Source organism: Pomacea canaliculata, linkage group LG9, assembly GCF_003073045.1.
Source record: "Pomacea canaliculata isolate SZHN2017 linkage group LG9, ASM307304v1, whole genome shotgun sequence".
NCBI classification, from domain to species: Eukaryota; Metazoa; Mollusca; class Gastropoda; order Architaenioglossa; family Ampullariidae; genus Pomacea; species Pomacea canaliculata.
Window position 1 is genome coordinate 23,641,327 of NC_037598.1, and position 18,953 is coordinate 23,660,279.

Here is an 18,953-nt window from a genome sequence, read left to right on the forward strand (position 1 = left end):
TGACCACTGTGTCCAAATAGCCTGCTTGTAAAACTTACACCTGGTTTACTCACACCTGAGATAGAAGACATATCAAAGCATTAATCGCATTTGAACTAACTGGGTTTAGCATGAACACTGAGTGAACGCTTTCGCAGTGATCACTGAACAGTAACAGATACAAGAATGTGTCGCAGGTCAAAAGACAAGATAGAAGGGATAGAAAGAGCAGAACAGACGGAATGTGAGAATGACAGACGAAATAGCAAACAAAAGAGGAAAGAAGCAGAAAGATAAAACGAAAAATGCAATCAAAAGAAAAAAGTCTAAAACTTAAGTGGACGGACAACTGGATGACGGAGGGGAACGGCTCATCTTCTCCTCTCTGTAACCACCTTCCACCCCTTTCCCGTCATGCGAATCTGCGCCACGCCCACCTGCAGGAATGGAGGAGGGGCAGGCAGTGGTGCTGGTGCTGGGTGTGGCTGGCCGAGTCTATCTCGTCTTGACTCCGGCCACCCGTTGACTCGACAAACTGACGGATAATACCCGACATCAAGCTGCGCCACATTCACGAGCACCACACTCTACAATGGCTTTATATTTTGGAGCTATATATGTCTTTATGTTACTATCTATATTTTTTGAGAGAGATATGGTTCTACATATAACTATGGCTACGTATTAGATAAAACTATTATATATTTGTAGAGATAGCTATGGCTGTACATTTATATTTGATATATCTGAGCTATGGCTATGTATTTGAGTGTTTATATATATATGTATGAGATATCTATGGTTATTCATTGTTTTATATCTGTGGCTATGTATTTACAAGAATATTAGCTATATTATATTAAAGTGCTATGGCGATATATTTAAAAGAGTTATGGCTATATAACCAAGAGAAGACTGAGAGATATTCAGTCCGTTCTTACGCTCACGAGCCTGGAACACACGTGGTCCTGACCTTCATGTAACACTGATTCCACACAGGTGTACCTGTCAGGATCAAAGGCGACAATTACCTGCGGTAACTACGGCGCCATGTTACATTCCTTCCTGTGTGACCAAGTTTGCCCACATCATTCGAGCAAAGATCAAACGAAGGCCATCTCCGGATCGATGGGGCCCGGGTATAATAACTTTCATAAATAAGTGGTGTGGAAGTAAATAACTCTTTGTGTGAGGAGCCACAAAGTGACACCTGTTTTATTTTAAACGGAGGTTTGATGTCTTGGAGTATGAGTTGTATTCAGTCCTCCAAGTTTGACCACTCATTAATGTAGCAAACTAAAAACATTCAATTTTAAGTGATACATATCTCCATAGAAATTAAACGTGAGTTAATTAAAACAATCTGCATGTAGCATCTGTTTACATAAAACACCAAAACTACCCCTCCACCCCTCAGTTTCCGGTGATTTACCATATTCCCGACCCTGATAAATAAAAAAGGAAAAATTACAGAACTGGTTTCGGGGATAACCTTCCTTGTAAGAAGCAGGTAATATGTTTTAATAATGAGACTTGCAACAGCAGCTTCATGGGACTTGTTAAAAATAATGTTTTCGACAGGTTTTGGAAAACGTTTAGTAACAGCAGTAACTTCCAATTAATATTTAAATCCTCTACGAGCAGCACTTTCTAAGCTTGATGCATCTTAAATGAAAAAAAAATTGTTTAAAGTAATTAATTGCCTTTCCACCGTAATTAAACACATGGACAAGGGCGCGCAAGAACAGAAATAACTTTAAAATAAATGAAGACTGTAATAGTTAGACACAATTTATTTACCTCGACAATAAATTACTCTTTGTTAAGACTCTAACCAGAGACTGCGACTTGAAGTGATCATTAAGAAATAATTCCACTCGAAGCTTCAGTCTTTGTATATTAAACTATTATTTTCACAATAAATGTTAATGCCCTTACGATTTTGTTACACACCGAACACAGAATTACTCACTTTTATTTTATTTAATATCAGCAGTTGATTCTTCATGACCGGTAGTGTGACGCATTTTAGTCGAGGGTTTTTCTTCTTCTTTTTTGGCAACCACCGCAGGCTCGAAATCCACCCTGGGCTTAACCACGACTTCTGGTGTCCGACCTCATCAGTTTCAAAACACGACCCCGACAGACACCCGGGAACAACACCCCTTACAAAAAAGTTCTTTGCTTGTACTCTGTGACCATCTCTTTCCCCAAGTCTTCCCCTGTCCCTCCGTCTATCCCCCTGCATTCCCTCCTTGTCTGCTTCCTATCCTAGTCTCTGCCGCCTGAGATCGTTAAGCCTCCGCGACGTTGAAGAAGCGCCTCAACCAGTTGAAACATCGCAAACCAGACTCTTAATTTCATTTTCTTATTCCTACGAGAAGAGCTCCATCCTTTTCTGTCCGTGTGCCAATGAGAAAGTCGGTCCGCCGGGACCGAGCTACGACCCAACAGGCGTTCGACTTCTTCTCACATTTTTTCTCTGTGTTGTCCTAGTCTTGCATGGTGGACTGCAAACAATGGGATCTGCTATCAGGTGGTTGGCACTGCCAAGAACTATTGAATTTCAAGACTGACTGTAGCGAGGGACCTTTGCTGAATATACCTAAAATGTGAATTCAGTTGTTGTGTCCTGGTTTTGTCTTGCTTTGTTTTTGAGTCTTGTTTTGAGTGTATTTTTCTTACCCATCCCACATTAACAATTATAAATATTTATTTTACTCTATTAAGGTTATTGGGATGAGTAAAATAAATATTTATAATTGATTTTGTGGTGTGTATGTGCGGTATGAAGTTACTACTTCCTGCTGTAACTCTTCGTCGCATGTTTATAGCCGGAAGTAGTAACTTCGTACCGCACCTTACAGTCACCCAAACAATTTTCATTCCTTTCGCAGTTTCTTACCTGACGGCGTTGCGGTACTGTAGTCACTATCTCATTCTAGCTCATTCGACAGTTTCAAGAGACTACAGGCAGTCACCCCCAAAACACACACACACAGACAAACACACATGCACACAGACAAACACACATGCACACAGACACACACACACCCACGCGCTTTACGAGAAGAGGGCACATCCGTTTACCAGAAATAAAAGCTTGTTTATCCGAAGTAAACGCCGAGTTTCATACAGTGACAGCAGAAGCAGGCGCAGGTTATGGCTGAAGGAGTTTTGCGAAGCTCTCCTTGTCCTGTAAACATCGCAGTTACCGGAGCGTAAAACAAGAACAGACGCCATGTTGCGCAGCCGCCCAGCGCACCAACCAACATCTTTCATTCCGCTTTCATTCTGTGCTTTCGTCAGCGTGCTTCGGTCCTTACAACGAGTTGTTAGCTTATGTACATTCTTTTGTTGTTCCTTTTTGCTTTTTGTAAAGCATGTGTGGGTAGAGAAAGAGTTTATTCGTTGTTCTTCTTTTCCTTGCTCTCCCGTTCATCTTGTTTATTTTTCCTCCTTTTTTCTGTGATCCCGACCTCCTCCCCCCCCCCCAAAAAAAAAAGGGACCGTTCAAAAAAGTAAAAATTAATTATTCTGAAATGATTACGTAATACCATTTCATATTTTCTTAACAGTAATATTTATTGACTCAGCCAGTTTAGTGATATACGTCAAATACTAACTTTTCTCCCATTACGAGGGAACTTTTTTCGTCCAATGAATCGGCAAGCGTCTTCTCTCGTGAGTCATTCATTACTTGAGGTCCTATTTGAAATCATCTGTAAGGAGATACCTAGGGAACTTGTCAGGGGCCATTCACAATGGTGTCTCCTAAATGGTTGCCTTCAATGCGCTGTGCAAACACAAGCAAAACCTAACAGTCAAGAAGTAGTCCTCAAAACATCGTTGGGAAACGAACGAAAGCTTGTTTTCCCGTCGATGACTATCATAGACTGACAGAAGCAGACTATGTTCAAAAATTGAACGCTACGCTAGTAAGCAGGCTTCCTTATAGTCTAATAAGTTCTCCCAAAGCTGTCCTCTAATTTTTAAATAAAAATAAATAGCCATTCTCAGATGGCGAAATTAAACTTTCCTTACAAGACTTTCTCTGTTCTTGCACGAGACGGAATGAAAAGAAGGTGAAGACTTATATAAATATATCAAATAATTTCATTTAACTCGCTAGACATTTTCTAGGATCTCATTGGTCTGTAAGGTGTGTTCCATGAACTCATTGGTAAAAATTTTAGAACTAAAATATTTTCTGAAAAACAAACAAACAAACAAACAAACAAACAAACAAAAATTGCAAACCGAAGAGAAGAAATTTGGGCCAAATAACATGCAGTCCTTGTTGGTTGTATCAAGGCACCGGCAGAAATATATGCGGCTAAGTACCCATTGATTGATTGGTTGGTTGACTGATTGATTGATTAAGATTATCAGAATATTTTAAAGTGTTGTTTCCTTCTCCACCCCTAAGAGCTTGAGAAGGTTGTTTGCAGCCGACCACGGACGATGCCTTATTTAGGGGCCATAGAAGACTTGTATTGATCTCACTCGGCTGCCACCATTTCTTGAGAAGGTAAACGAATTAAAGTAACTGCCCCACTGTTGTCACAGGCGCGCCCGGTCAGCAAATGTATGTCGCCGTATATTAAAGGCCATGTGAAGGCGCGCACACACACAGGGGGGAGCATCGACCGACTGGGGTCAGAGGTCACACCATCCTGTATGTGGGGCTGGAGCTGAGCGCATGCATGTGTGAACCTGTCTGCGTAGACATGCACGTGTGGTGTGCGTAGATGTACGGTAGACTATTCCTCCGCGCGCGTGCGTGCGTGCGTGTCTGTGAATTTCTGTGATTCATGAAAACAGAATAAAAGAATATGCATGCGTGTATCATGTTTATAACATCTGTGTGTGCATGAATTGCATGTCTCTGCTCTATATCTCAAAGCACCCTGTCTTCTTTGAAATTTTATGTATGCTTATACTGCCTTTATTTATATTTGTCTTATGGAGTACTCGATGGATGGATCTGTCATCCACATCACTTCCGGTTCGTTTTCTATAATCTGCATTTGTTTTTTGTATTTCTTCTTTTTGAAATATCTACATCAGCTTCAGTAATTCTATTGAAAACTCTCGTTTATATAAAAATATCTAAATATATTCTTCTTTCGCCGTACAACAGTCGTCATAGAAGCAATGACTTGTGCACCCGAGTATTTACACAACTTGGGGGGCTTACCAGCTGTGTATCCACACATTCCTCTCTCAAGCTTAGACGGGTGTATATCTACTTAAGAGCTATGTATAGGGGCAAATGTTTGGATAGGAGCTGAGGCTAGTAAACACTTGTTTCAGCGTCAGACTCCGTGTTTATACTCCCATAAATGTGAACAATTTTTACAGCCATTGCGGTTAGTCAGTCAACGGTGAGTTTGCAGGACTGAGTGTTTATACACTTTTGGTAGTCTACCTACCCTAAAAAATAGTAAAATGTGTATAGGGAGAAAGAGAGAGAGATTTGAGTGCGGAAGGAGAAACGGATTTAGAGATGGGAAAAGATGGGATGGAGGAAGTCCTCGGGGAATGGATGAGCTGTGTCTGGGAGGGTCTTGCTCTTAATTTAACGCTAGCATAGCTGCACACTGTTGCACCCTGTGTCCCTGGTCTCTCGTCCACATCTGCTTTACTTAGTCTTCCGTGAAGGTGATTAGCAACATATCCACTGACGATAATAAGGCCACGCCCTCTTTCAAAGATTAAAGCGATAACCCTTCCTTCCTGCGCGTGAACTCATATGAACGTGCATGCAAGCGCTTACTGAGTGAATGAATGACAGTCACTGACACTATTTATTTGCATACTTCTGTCGAAATGCTTTATTTGCAAGTATTTTAAAAGTATTTAGCGTTAAATATATTCTACTTTGCTGAAGGTCTAAGTAGAAAGTAAAGTATCTCAGGGTCTTTTTTATTGTTATTGTAATAGCATTCGCCAAACTCGACCAACTCCTCCAACCCGACCAACTCATTTTTGCCCATCTGCACACCTCTGATCTTTGATCCCATATCCGACAGAAACTCCTACACGCCTGCAATCACTTGCTCGTAAAATTTCTCAGTTTAGCTAACACTCAGAGAAATAAATGATGTGTTTATATACATACATTCACTCTGGTTTTTTGTCTTACGAAACAATGTAGGGTTGTCTTGGCTCACGAGAACTCTCCAGAAGCGAAGGTGCTCGCAGTACGTAGTACATTGGGGCCGTGTGCACAACGGGTTGCTATTTTCAGCAGAGGTAGACACTTGGCTCTCAACTTGTCTAATGTAGGTGGACGTGTCTACAAATTGCAAAATGGATGTTCTTTCGTTTCTCTCTCTCTCTTTCTCTCTCTCACTCACATACACACAGGTACGTTCGTTTTAAAACGATTTTTGAAGTTGTCCACCTATAATTATAGGGGTTTGTATAAGTAGGTATTTTATCCCTATAGGGTCTGTAGTAAAACTAAACTCGGATGAAGTAGGGGCCAATAAAGGAACACCAGACGCCGTCTGTGGATGGCACACCAAGAGGAGGTGGGTTGGCGGGTGCTCAAGCACCGAGCCCCCATGAACACTGAGAGTTCGGGTTACAGGAGGTCAGTGAGGCGTATCAAGAATTTGGCTCAGCTAACGCAATTAGTGTATGCACGGGTCAAGGGTCACTCGCACAAGTACCTCGCAAGAAGGCGTGAGAGAGAGAGAGAAGAGAAAGGACACAACGGTCAAACATTTTTCGAATTTTTTTTAACATTCCTCTTTGTCGCCAGCGACTTGACAAAGATTTTTTTCCCTCCTTAGCCTGAAAATCACGATACCATCATTTGGTCTGACTGGCATGGATTGAGGCAAGATCAGGTGACCAGATGTCAGGTCTAGGGACACTCACACTACCTGCAAGGAAACCGAGTAACCGACAACACCTGTTGGAACAGATAGAAAAGAAAAAAAAAATAGAAATGATATGCAGGCCAGACGGCTTGATATAAAGCTACACCACATCATGTCTCCTATCATACCTGTCCAGTATAGAGACCGACTGACCGTTATCACCTATCAGGTATGGAGATCAAATTACCGCTATCACATGTTAGGTGTAAGCCATGTTAACTCTGTATCATTTCTAACATTTCAGACCCTGATTTTCTCTCCCACAACGCATGCATAGACAGAAGGGAGAGAGGGTCGCACATCCATATACACCTAGACAAAACAAAACAAACCGTCATCGCTATGGCAAGAGAATAAGATACCACTTTTCGACAGGTTTTGACAGAACTTTTTCAGTAGCCAATGGCCTTAATTCCTCAAGAACTAAGGTGTACACGGATACATAAGACATCTGGGATCAAGTGTGAATTGGGTGTTTCTACATCTTTGGCGTCAGTCTGTAATCTCTGTCTCTGGGTTGCATGGCTACGACTATGAGTCTCGCAGTATTTTTGCACTGACTGTAGCCTTGTCAACCCTTGTATCGCCTGTAACTTTTCAGTGCAAGTGTATCCATTACTGCAGGCTCGTGTGCAAATACACGCCTCCATGTATGATCCGTGGTGCGTAACGGCGGTGATTAATGATTGGACCAGTCGTGCACGACAGACAGGTGTGCACGCAGCAGGTATGCAACAGCCTGGAACGAACTTCGAAAAGTGTCGTGGATTTTACCGACTGACTCCCGTGAGAAAAAGTTCGTCCAGCACTCCTCCGTTTGGAGGAAAAGCTAGGGACAGAGGGGTTTTTTTTTTCCTTCATTCAGAGCATTCTTCGAAAGAAAGAAGCGCATCTGCCATTCGATAGGCCATACTGCTGGAAATGACGGGGGAGGTTACTCCCCGTTGACGAGAGGGCGCTCCTGGCGACAAGGCGACTGACGTAATCCTCTTCAAACTTAAGACTGCGGCATGAGTGGCGACCACGCCGATGAAATGATGAATTACCCGATAATGCGGTTTAGGCTCGCAAGCTTTTTTGCCGGCGCCGAGTCGTGCGAAGTCCAGGTATTATTTGTTTTCACAGCGAGACTGTCGCTGCCTTTGTCACTGATCGCCTGCCGCCATCTTGACTGCGATCTGCAAGGGTCCGTAACTCTGTAAAGATCGTACTTTTTATTGTCTTTTAAGGGGAGAGCAGTCTAGACGAATATTTGGGAGGCCCGGGTCTAGCCGTTTGGTGACGTCTGTGAGAGTGTTGAGTTTCGGTTTCAGGCACTTGTCTTTCTTTCTCTCTTTTCATTCTTTTTCGTTCGTTTTTTATTCTTTGTTTTCTTCTTTTATTCCTTCTTCTCACTTTTATACTTTTCTTGATTGTTTTTTCTTTCTTATTTTTGTCTTTTCATTCGTTCGGCTTTCTCTCTTTTTCTCTCAGCCCACCTGCCTCTTTGTTCTCTTTACACACCTGTCATACCTCTTCCTTTTTTTCTACATTTTGTGTGCACGTGTGTGTTTAATGTCTAGTTCATCTGCCTCCTTTCGTCCCATTTATTCAGTGTGGCTGTGTGTGTGTGTGAGAGAGAGAGATGCTTTATTCAGTGTAGGTCATGTCCTATAGTGAACATAGACACATATAGTCTACCCACAAGTGCTTACAAGCTAAGCATTTTAAGCTAGAGAGAGAATAACAGCATAACATCAGTAAAAACATAATATACTCCTCGAGGAGTAACAAGAAATAAACTAAAAAAAAAAAATAGTGTAACATCAGTTTAAAATGAGGACCTAGTTTAGTGAGATAGAGTTCCTCAGTCACCTTTTCTCACGTACCTGAGGAATATATTTGCTCCTTATCCAGTCCCACCCAGACATCCACCTACCCGCACCCTCTCGCCTCCTAACTCACTCACTCACTTTCTCTTCTCCATCATAATCGTGTCCTGTCCACCATAAATGTTTCAGTCTAATTCTTTACCAAATATTTCAATTTGATGAATTGGTATTTCAATTACATGTTCTTTACATCTTCCTAGTGCTGATGCCTGTTTCCGTTTGTGAGCGCCAGGCTGGCGTGTGATTTAGCCTCGCGCTTGCGCAGTATCGGCGGAAATAAATGTGTGCACGTGTGCGTTTTCCTTCAGAAAAAAAGGAAGTAACGTCAGACGGCAGATGCTCTGCGCCTAATCTTTGCGCAAGATTCGAGTGTATACTCATCTATCTTCCATTTCATTTCCTCTTTTCCCCTCTCTCTCACTCACACTTAATTAATGTGTACATATCCATACACCATGCATGCACACACAAGCGTCTCAATTATGATCTCGGTATTTAGTGCAAGTTGGAGTATTCAGCTTATTTTTTCCAGAAACTGAAATAGTAATCATTTGAAACACGTCTAACCCTCACAAGAGAAACTTGAGTGTAACACAGAAGTGTAGTGTCGATAATTTCAACAGTTTTTACAGCGGAGGTGCCAGTGGAACCATGCTGGCTTACAGAAATTCTCAAGAAAAGATAATAGCAATCTCGTTTTTTAGTTGAACAACGTGGTGCCCACAGGAATCAGAATGGACAAGAAGAGAAGTCAGGACGAGGCTGCGTGAAACGTCATCGAAAGACGTGGAGACTGTGGACTTCCTGTCAGACTGCTGGCAGTATGTTTATGTGTACACGTGGCAGATATGGCATCACTCGGCATACTTAGCTATGTTTTAAAGTTCAGGGTTGAACCACGCGGCCGCTGGCCATCCCGTAAAAAATTGCGATGATTGTGTGTGGTGTTTGTCTTGTCGAGCCGGCCATGTTTGCTGGCGGGAGTCGGGTTGATATGAGAGGCAGTTAGTGAGCGAGGTCTTCAGCAATGTCGTGTGTCACTCTGTCACATTTATACAGGATGGGGGAGCTATTGCAGTGCTAACATGTCAGCTCTCCAGGACACAGAGGATTGTAAAAAAATAACTGAGGATATTCAGTGGGAATCCTTCTGATTATATTTCACACTAACCTTTCTCCACCTGGCCCTGACTGCACGATCTTCATCCTACAGTATGATACTATGTTGCTTCGTCTATGTGTAGCTACATGACATTATTTTTGGGTCTACCCTATGCTTTTATTTTAGCATTTATTTATGTCTTTGCGCCTCCTTTATTGCAGGGAAATGCAACAACAATGTATTTCTCCACGAACTTCTTGAAGTTAAAAGTAACTGCAAAAGAAGGGAGACCATAAAGCACGACGAAGAACTACTTAATGGTATTTTATATTTAATTTTGTTACTCGTATTTTATTTCCTGAGTATGTGAGTGCTTTGTGCTTCAAAATATGTCGTTAGTTAACGGGTTTTGTTTAGACTTAACTTTCGTGTGTATTTATATTATTTGTTGGTCAGTGGAGAGATTACAACCTGTCTTGGCTGTGACACTGCAATACATACATTTTAAATTAAATTAAAATAAATAAATCGTTAGCGATAATGCTCACACATATATTTAAAGATGGCATTCTCTGAAATTGTATCATCTGAATGTGAAAGAGCCGCAGAGAGAAATGACAGTAATGGGTTATCATAACCTTCTTCCTCACAGATGCTAAAGGTATGGTGCACATTTTAGTCAAAACTCTTCTACCTATTGCATTACCAGCTTACTAAAAATAATGTTTGTCTAGTGTGAATAAAAACATCAACAAATACACAGACATAGGTCAATAGTATAGGTAGATGAACTTTCGTTAACTGATGAATTGTGAGCAGCCTGGCTTGTCCTTTACTGACGATGTGGCTCCGTTGCAGTCATCACCAAGCCAAACCTCGCCATGGAGCAATACAATGGAGTAGGGCAGGCTGGAGGGATGGAGGAAGGACAACCGAGGAAAGTAGAGGGGGAGGGTGAGAATGGGCTCTCGACAATCGCGGCTCCAGGGAGAGAACAAGAAAGTGCAATTTGGCGCGTGCGCACTGGTCGGAGGGAAGTTGATGGCACCCGGCTCTCCTCCGGCACTCGGAGCACCATTAGCGGCCTTGGGACCTCGTGATGCTCGCTGGTTCCTCAGATAGAAATCTGGCCGAGGTCAAAGAAGTGCTGGGTGACAACTCTTCCTCATACAGTTTGCTCCCCTTTGCATTCCTTTCATTCCACTCCCTCCCACTGGCTTTCTTTTCTTTTAATCCCTTCCTGTCACATTCTTTATCCTTCTGTCTCACTGTTTTATTCTTCCTTGGTTTTAGGGTCTTTTTTTATATTCAACGCCTCTTACATTCTGATCTTTCTTGCGTTCTGCTTTCTTCAAAAATTAACAGATCGATACCATTCCTTTCTTTATTCTTAAAAGATTTAAGAAACGTGGAGATTCAGAACCACCTGCTAGCGCTCGACAAAAAAAAGTACAATCTGTTGATTACAATTTTTCCATGGCAACATTCCAAAACATTCCATGGAAATCTTTGTTGACGTCAGACCTGTTCCGCTCACGTCTGCGAAACATGGTTTGTTTCTTGAGTGAGTGGTCACAAAAGTGCCATCTAAATAAAGTCTTTTTTCTGTCTTTTATTTCTTTCTTCTGTCTTCCAGTCTCTCTGTATTTTTTTCCATTTTTGTTGTTTTTGTCTTTCTTTCTTATTCTTACTTTAATTTCCTTTATTTATCTTTCTTTACGTGTTTTTCCATTTCTCTGTTCTTTCTTTTTTATATTATTCAAAATTCTTCAAAATGTCGGGAAATAGGAAAAGGTATTAAAGGAAAACTGCGACCATCCGGGTACCGAAGTGACGCGCGTTGCACTCACCCCTGCACGTGACAAGGGCACGTGACAAGATCTGCTCGTGGGTGAGAGGAGTCAGCGAGGGGCAGTGATGATGTGTGTAAATATTTCATGCTGCGGCGCGAGAAATTTTCACTTGTTTCATGTCTTGATCCCATTTAGCTTCTTCAAATTCTCTTTGTACCTCACTTCTTGTGTTTCTCTGTCCGCTTGTCTGCTTGTCTGTCTCTCCCTCTTCTGCCGCTACCTCTAGCTCTCCCCCTCCAATTATGCATGTTTATTATTTTTAACTTAAAGGCACTTAATAAATTAGTCAAGCAGTCAAGAAGAAGGCACTTCAATCGTCCGTGCTCATTCCCTACATCAAAGCAGACGACGGGAGGAGAGGCGCTAAGGACAAGTTAAGAGGAATGAGAAGAAATAAGACAATGCTGACAGAAAAACTGAGAAATGAGGGAATAGGAACAAGGTTAAAAATAATTATGTGTCAAAAGCGCAGGCTGGAGTCATGTAACCGCAAATATTTCCAATATTATTTGTTATTTTTCTTTTTCCATCACAAGATACAACGTTTAAAGCTCAGTTCGAGAAGAAGTGTAATTTAATATGTGAATCTTGTCTTTATTTATCCGGAAGAATGCAATATGTTAGAGTGGAGTGGGATACCCAAATACGTTTGAATAGTTGTTTTTACATTGTGTGTGTGCGTGTGTGTGCTTCACTGAATTTTTTTTTTTTTTTTTTTTTTTTTTTTTTTTTTGTTATTTACTTTATTTCACAAGTTTATTTCCAATTTTACTTTCGACATTTTACAAAACTCTACATTTCCGTCCTATGTAGCTACAGCGCCATCAAACGCATAAACAGGGTGTGCTTATTTATTTTTTTATTATTATTATTATTTTTTTTTTTTTGGTAACCACTCGTAGTTATCGCACCCAGTCCTTCTTATGTCATCTGCTCTCGGACAATGGCCCTAAAAACACTTCCTGTGGTAGAGTCTGCCCTCTTTTATCGTTTCGTCACCTCCTCTCACTCCATCCAGACTTCTGTTGAGGCACGTGAGGTCACTGTGGCCATGACCCTGGGCGGCAGCTGTGAGAGGCTGGGAGGACACCAGTAGCTGCAGAAACATGGCACATGGCCCCGTCTTCTTCCAATTAATTCTGCTTTTGAAGGGCATGCCTCCCGCGGGAGGAGGGCTACACGATTTCGCTACAAATCCAATCATGGAAAACAGAGGGTGGAGGCAGGGACCTCCAGGAGATAGCATGGAACCCACGGGCCCAGACTCTAAGCAGGTCACTTCTGGAATTTCTCAGAGCAACACCTAGGGACTTCAATCAACAAAATTGCAAATATTATGTGAAAATTACAGATAATTGTGGATTCTTTGGACTTTCTTGCGCCCACTTCGACATCCATCTTCTCATCAGCGTACATCTGTGAAGCAGTGAAACGAAGTTTATTTTGCTTGGAATGAGTGACAGATGCTACTTTATTGATATTAATTTCTCAATTTTCTTGAAAAATCTTTGTAGCTCATATATTATCCTACAGTTTATTTGCAAAAAATAGCATTGTCATGTTATGGTGGACCTGTCTGTCTGTCACCTGCTCACAAGGCTCTGAGCATCCAACAGTTCCTGACCGAGAAGATCATCGCCGACAACCTCCCTGTTCACCTAACCATGCTCCGTGTGAATTTTTTGTTTTCTCCAAGCTGAAGGGGATCATCAAGGGAACCTGTTTTGAAAGAGTGGAGGCCATCAACCGTACCGACGGAGCTGAGGGGCATCCCAGAAGAATCCTTCCAGCAGTGCATGGCAGAAGAGAATGGGAAAGTGCACAAGACTGTGTGGATTACATTCAAGGGAAACTATGTGGTTTTTGTTTGAAATTTAAATAAATTGTTTGTGACATCAGTCCCGTTACTTCAAACCCTCCAGGTACAGAGTCTTTCTCCTGTATCAACTGGATTCGAAGCTTTTTACTTATATATACTTTTGTAGGGCAGGCATGAAATGCACCTTCATGAACACGCATACATGCAGACACAATGAACAGCAAAATATAAATAAAGTTGATTGAGGGAGTGTTTTACCCAACATCAAAGATAGGCTCAAAGCGATTCACAAAAAACAACAAAAAGACAGACACACAATGATCATGGATGATAGTTTCTGAACAAAGAGACCCTGGTGTGCCCCTGTAGTGCATCCTCTCATGTGAAGAAGATGAAGACCATCAGCACAGAGGCCTCCATTGCATGGAATATTCGATAAAATGTTTTGCTTCGAAAAGTAGCTGAAAAGTTATTGTGTAGCCTGCATGGAAGCCCCAATCATAATTTTCATGCCTCGGCAGTCATCTCAAAGTGATAGCAAATACTGAAATAAAATTTTACCCCCGAATCTCGAGAGAAAGAGAGATGGCATGAGACAAGAAAAGTGGTGTTTAGTGAGATGTGTAATTGCATGAGATAACAGTAATGGGTGAAAGGACACAAATAAGACAGTCTCAACAAGGTGCAAAGACAGAGATCAATATTTGAGAGACAGGCAACAGTTTTAACGGAAACTGCAGAGAGAAACTTTCCACCTTTCACTAAAGAAGAAAAATCTTAAGTCCTTTGCACCTTGAACAAACAGGTCTTATAAAGGTTATTTCTGAAGAGACCTTCTTCAGTCTTTTGGCTAACTCTCTTTGCTGGATGATTCAACCCTGTATTGTCATCAGGGATATCTATGTATAAAGAGAGTTAGTTTCCAATAACAACAGACAAAATTGATGTAATAAGGAACCTATCTAACGATTGATTCATTGGCCATTAAAAAGATTTCTCGAGGCAAGTTTGTTATTTAATTACATTTTGCTTGCGAGATTAATTTTTTTTATTAAACTTTTCCTCATCACAGAATCGGTCTGGCACTGGGCAAAGCTATTGAGAGATGATGAGAGCTCTTTCGAGAGGCGGCCATTCCGTCATCATTTTTTCCCCAATTCTAGACCTCCTCCTGAGATAAAAGTGTCCTAACGGTTTCCATTTCAGGTAAATGGATTTCTAGTTCGTCTGGGACTTAAGTTTATTCAGTTTATACTGCTCTAACTGCAGTCTACCTCGTTTCCTTGATGCTTGCGAGTCTCCGCTGTCTACAGTTTGTATTGACATCCGGGTATTTGCCAGACACCTAACTTCTATACCTCCGTGACTTGAAAACTTTGTTTTCCTTTTCTCCTATTTTTATTCAAGATAATCGATTAGACGTTAGTTGGAAGGAGAAGGTTAAATGATAAAACATTGTGATGATTGTTCACGGAACTACTTTTTAGCGATTTGAACAAGGTAAAGTAGTACCACGAGTAGCAATAGCTATGTGTACGTTGGCCGCAATTTAGCTACAAGCAGGTCTAGCTACATAGCTACATCTTAGCTACTGTCGTCAGTGCAGGCAGACGCACACTCACAATGACTACAAGTATGTCTATGTAAGTAGCCCTGTGATGACAGCGTCACCTGGGGAAAACCTCTGGCAAAAACACAACGTGGTTTCCAGCAGCCGTTGCTATGACAACCAGACAGTCAGACAAACAAAGGGGTCTGCGACCAAACGGCAGCAACGGCCGTTAAACTTTAATGGCCCAGTGGTCCAGTGTGATGAGGGGCGCGGGCCCCCAGGTGGGGAATATTGGGCTAGTAACTTATCAGCTACCCCGATCGAAACTCGATTCCGGGTACTTGATAAAATGAGCGCAAATGAATGTTTCACCGGCCGCAGACGATCTCTTACCACTTGGTGGTGTCCAGAAGATTGGGTTCGGACATTAGCGCTTGAGTAGGAGAAACGGGTGGCAGGGTGGGTCTGTGGACGGGTGGAGGTGGTCGTAAGAAGTTGTAGAGAACGATGATCACAATCCGCCGCAGTGACGACAGTGGGTCACGCCCATTGTTACTGTCGTAAGGTCAGACCCACCCCTGGGGTCAGAACAGTCTTGTGTACAGAGTTCAAGTTAGAGAAGGGCTTTTCTTTCTTGCCGCTAGCTCAGGTACCCGAAAGAGTCAATAATCTGAGGTTTGACTTGTACCCCACTGTACAACATCACCACCTACTCTCATCCTAAAATCTACTCACTTTATGTGTGTTTTATCAACAAAGAGCTCAGAAGATTGTCCTCTCACCTTTGGAGGAAATTTGATGAAGCACCTCCGTGATGTTGCTCGTGTCCCTGACACAATCAGCAATGCGCCATCATCTGAAGATTTTGCAAGATAACTTTTTAACCGGTTCTTCTACAGCTGTTGGTAGACATGATATACAGCAAAAGTTACACACAGCAGTTCTGTGGAAATCCAGTACTTGTAATGACAATTGGAAAGTAGCGACTGTTCACAGAGATTCAATAGCCACTGAGTAATATTTGTGTGGGATACGGCAGTGGTATGGCTGCGGAATGCTTTTGCGTGGCAAATACTCTTCTTTTCTTTTCTCTTCTCTCTTAATGTATTTTCTACATTATTATTTGTTTGTATCGGTTATTTTAATTGGAAGCAATCTCTGCATTTCTCAACAGCAGATGTTAAGTTAGCAAAGGGACCATCCAACGCCATAGTTCTTATGTTTAAATATAGAGGGAGATACAGGATATGGATATCTGGCAAGTACCAGAACCTTCTGACCACAGTGAAAACAGAGATGACGTGTCATCGGTACACCTCAAACATGACTTGCAGGGAGGACTCTACATGGAACAGCAAAGGGAGAGGAAGTAGAATATGAGGCAGACAACCGCTCAAGACTAGACTGGTCAAACCTCAGGGAAAGGTGGAGAGCGAGAATGATGGTGGACGTTGGTGGCAACGTCGCTAGGGGGCGCCTACGGTCAATCGATCTGGCCTTGGAGTAGGGATGATGATGATGATGATGATGATGATGATGATGATGATGATGATGATGATGCACCGATTAAAAAATAAAGAAGAAGGGAGATAAACGATCAAAAAGATACAAATCGAAACGTAATGGAAACAAAGAAGCAAACTCCAAACCTAGTCCCTCTCTTTGACTCATCTTACCGACTAGTCTTACTTTCTCGAAACAAAACAAAAACAAAAAAAACCCGAAAAAGAACAAAAACAAAAAAACAAAAAAAACCCAAAAAAACAAAACAAAAAAACAAAAACAAAAACAAAAAAAACAAAAAACAAAAACGAATAGCTAGTAGGAGTAGAGGGAGGGGTTGATGAGGTACCCACAAGGCGTGCCCTCGTTTTGTAGTCGTCAGCACCCTTTTTGTTCCCACCCTTCTTTCTTCTCGTCTCCAAAGCATTGCCCGCATGCAAGCCTCAAAGCGCGAGGCGGCGAGGTGGAGGAGCGGGTCGGGGTCCGCCATGCTGGCTGCAGCGGTGAGTATTTGTGTAAGGCTCACCGACAGGCAGTGACATTATCGCCCATTCACGCCATATTCTACAGGGACCGCAAATCTGTGCTGATCAAGGCGACTGCGGGGTACGCACCCAACTTACTCCATTTCTCATTACCCGAACCGCAGTGCCGCGACCCACTGCAAGATGGTATCGGGGGGGCAGGCACGCGGTTGCCGATGCAATGGAATTATTTGTGTTTCCTGCGAGGCTGTGATAAAAGTTCATAGCTGGCGACTGCTGCTGCTGTTTTCTGTTGGTGTCTGTTGCGTGGGCTTCACGAGAGGGAGGAGAGGGAGGAGAGAAAGAAAGTGAGAGCGGTAAGGAATGGCGAGGAAGGAGTGAGGGGGTTGAGAGGGGTTCGTAAAGCTGTGAGTTGAGTGAAGGTGTTGAGAGCAGGGCGTCCTAATGGAGCGAAGATGAGCGAGGAGAGGAACCTGCTTCGGGACAAGCTCATCGAAAATGAATAAATGGATGTTATATATGTATGTATGCGCGCGCACACACACAAACACAGAACATACAGTACGATCACATACTCGTGTCCCATTTGCTCACAGATTCGTGCCACACTCATGCACACACACATACAAACATGCAGTAGGCACACACATATAATTATAATCACACAGCAGGCACACACACATAATTAGACACATATACGTCATACTCACGGAAAACACACATACATATATACAAATAAACACCCAGTCGGCATACACATATACACACGGACAACACACACACACACAGATATATATATAATCACACAGTAGGCGGTCGTATGTATGCTCGCACGTGCAGGTTGTCTCACGTGCACGTAAATATTCTCACTCACTCACGCACACACGTTAGCACGCGGACAGAACTACAGGCGCGCGCACACACACACACACACGTGCCATTCACGCACAGGCGACGTGCACGCGACATGACATCAAACGTCAGGAAATCGATTCACGACACGCATCGTCACGCATGACGCGCCCTGAGAGCGACACCATCGCGGTTACGTCCCTTGCTTGCAGTCATGTCCCCTTGTGAGGACCATTAGGGGCGTTGCTGCCTACCTCCGAGTCGGCCTGCTTGCTGCTGCTGCTCGAAGCGAACAGGTTTTGAACTCCCTGACCGACATTAATGGTCAGACGACGAGTGACAGAATAATGCGTGTGTGTGTGTGGTGTGTATGGTGTGTGTGTGATCTGTGCGTGTGTAAGCAGGTGCGTACACACACACTGTTTCTGTTCTGAGAAATATTGTCGTTGTCGTCACCGCCTAATAAGAATAATCTTTCACGTTAGTTTTTTTATTATTGTAAAATAATCCCAGCAGTAGAGAAAGTTCATGTTCATCGATTTGAGTAATTTTAATAAAACTTCACCACCGACTGGTTTGTTTGCTCAGTCCATTGATGAATGAGTCACATGCTTTAAATAGTTTGTCCCCACGCAATTCACTTTGTTTCAGGAGGACATTTGTTGACACAGCTTGTGTGCATGTGAAATGAGTCGTAAAGACATGAATTCTCCACAGGACAATTTAGGAACTGCAAAGTTTGAACAACTTGATACATGGGTTTTGATATTATAGTCTGGAAAATACATTAAAAAATTGTGAAGTGTTAAATGCTTTAGAAAAATATAACTTCTCCCTTATTTGTTTAAAACAGTTCTTTTATTATTGTGACATGTAGACCACAGTTCCATGAACCAGAGTAGATCATACATAAATTTTATTCCAATGGACTCTGGGAACTGAAGAAAGTTATTTTCTCCTTCACCTAAAAACTTGTTTTCTATTTTTTTTTCCAGTGTACAACTTTGTAGTTATTTGCTTAATTGGAAGCAAAGACTGAGATCC

General features: G+C 42.2%; 1 long non-coding RNA gene across 1 annotated transcript in view; it reads left to right on the forward strand.

The window, feature by feature from the left end:
• The window catches only part of LOC112572472, a 29,794-nt gene extending 12,033 nt beyond the window's left edge, over positions 1-17,761 (forward strand). Inside the window, exons 3-4 of the long non-coding RNA XR_003101002.1 lie at positions 10,067-10,165; positions 10,704-17,761. This is a non-coding gene — a long non-coding RNA (uncharacterized LOC112572472). The remainder of the gene's footprint in view (positions 1-10,066; positions 10,166-10,703) is intronic.
• The last annotated feature ends 1,192 nt before the right edge of the window (positions 17,762-18,953 follow it).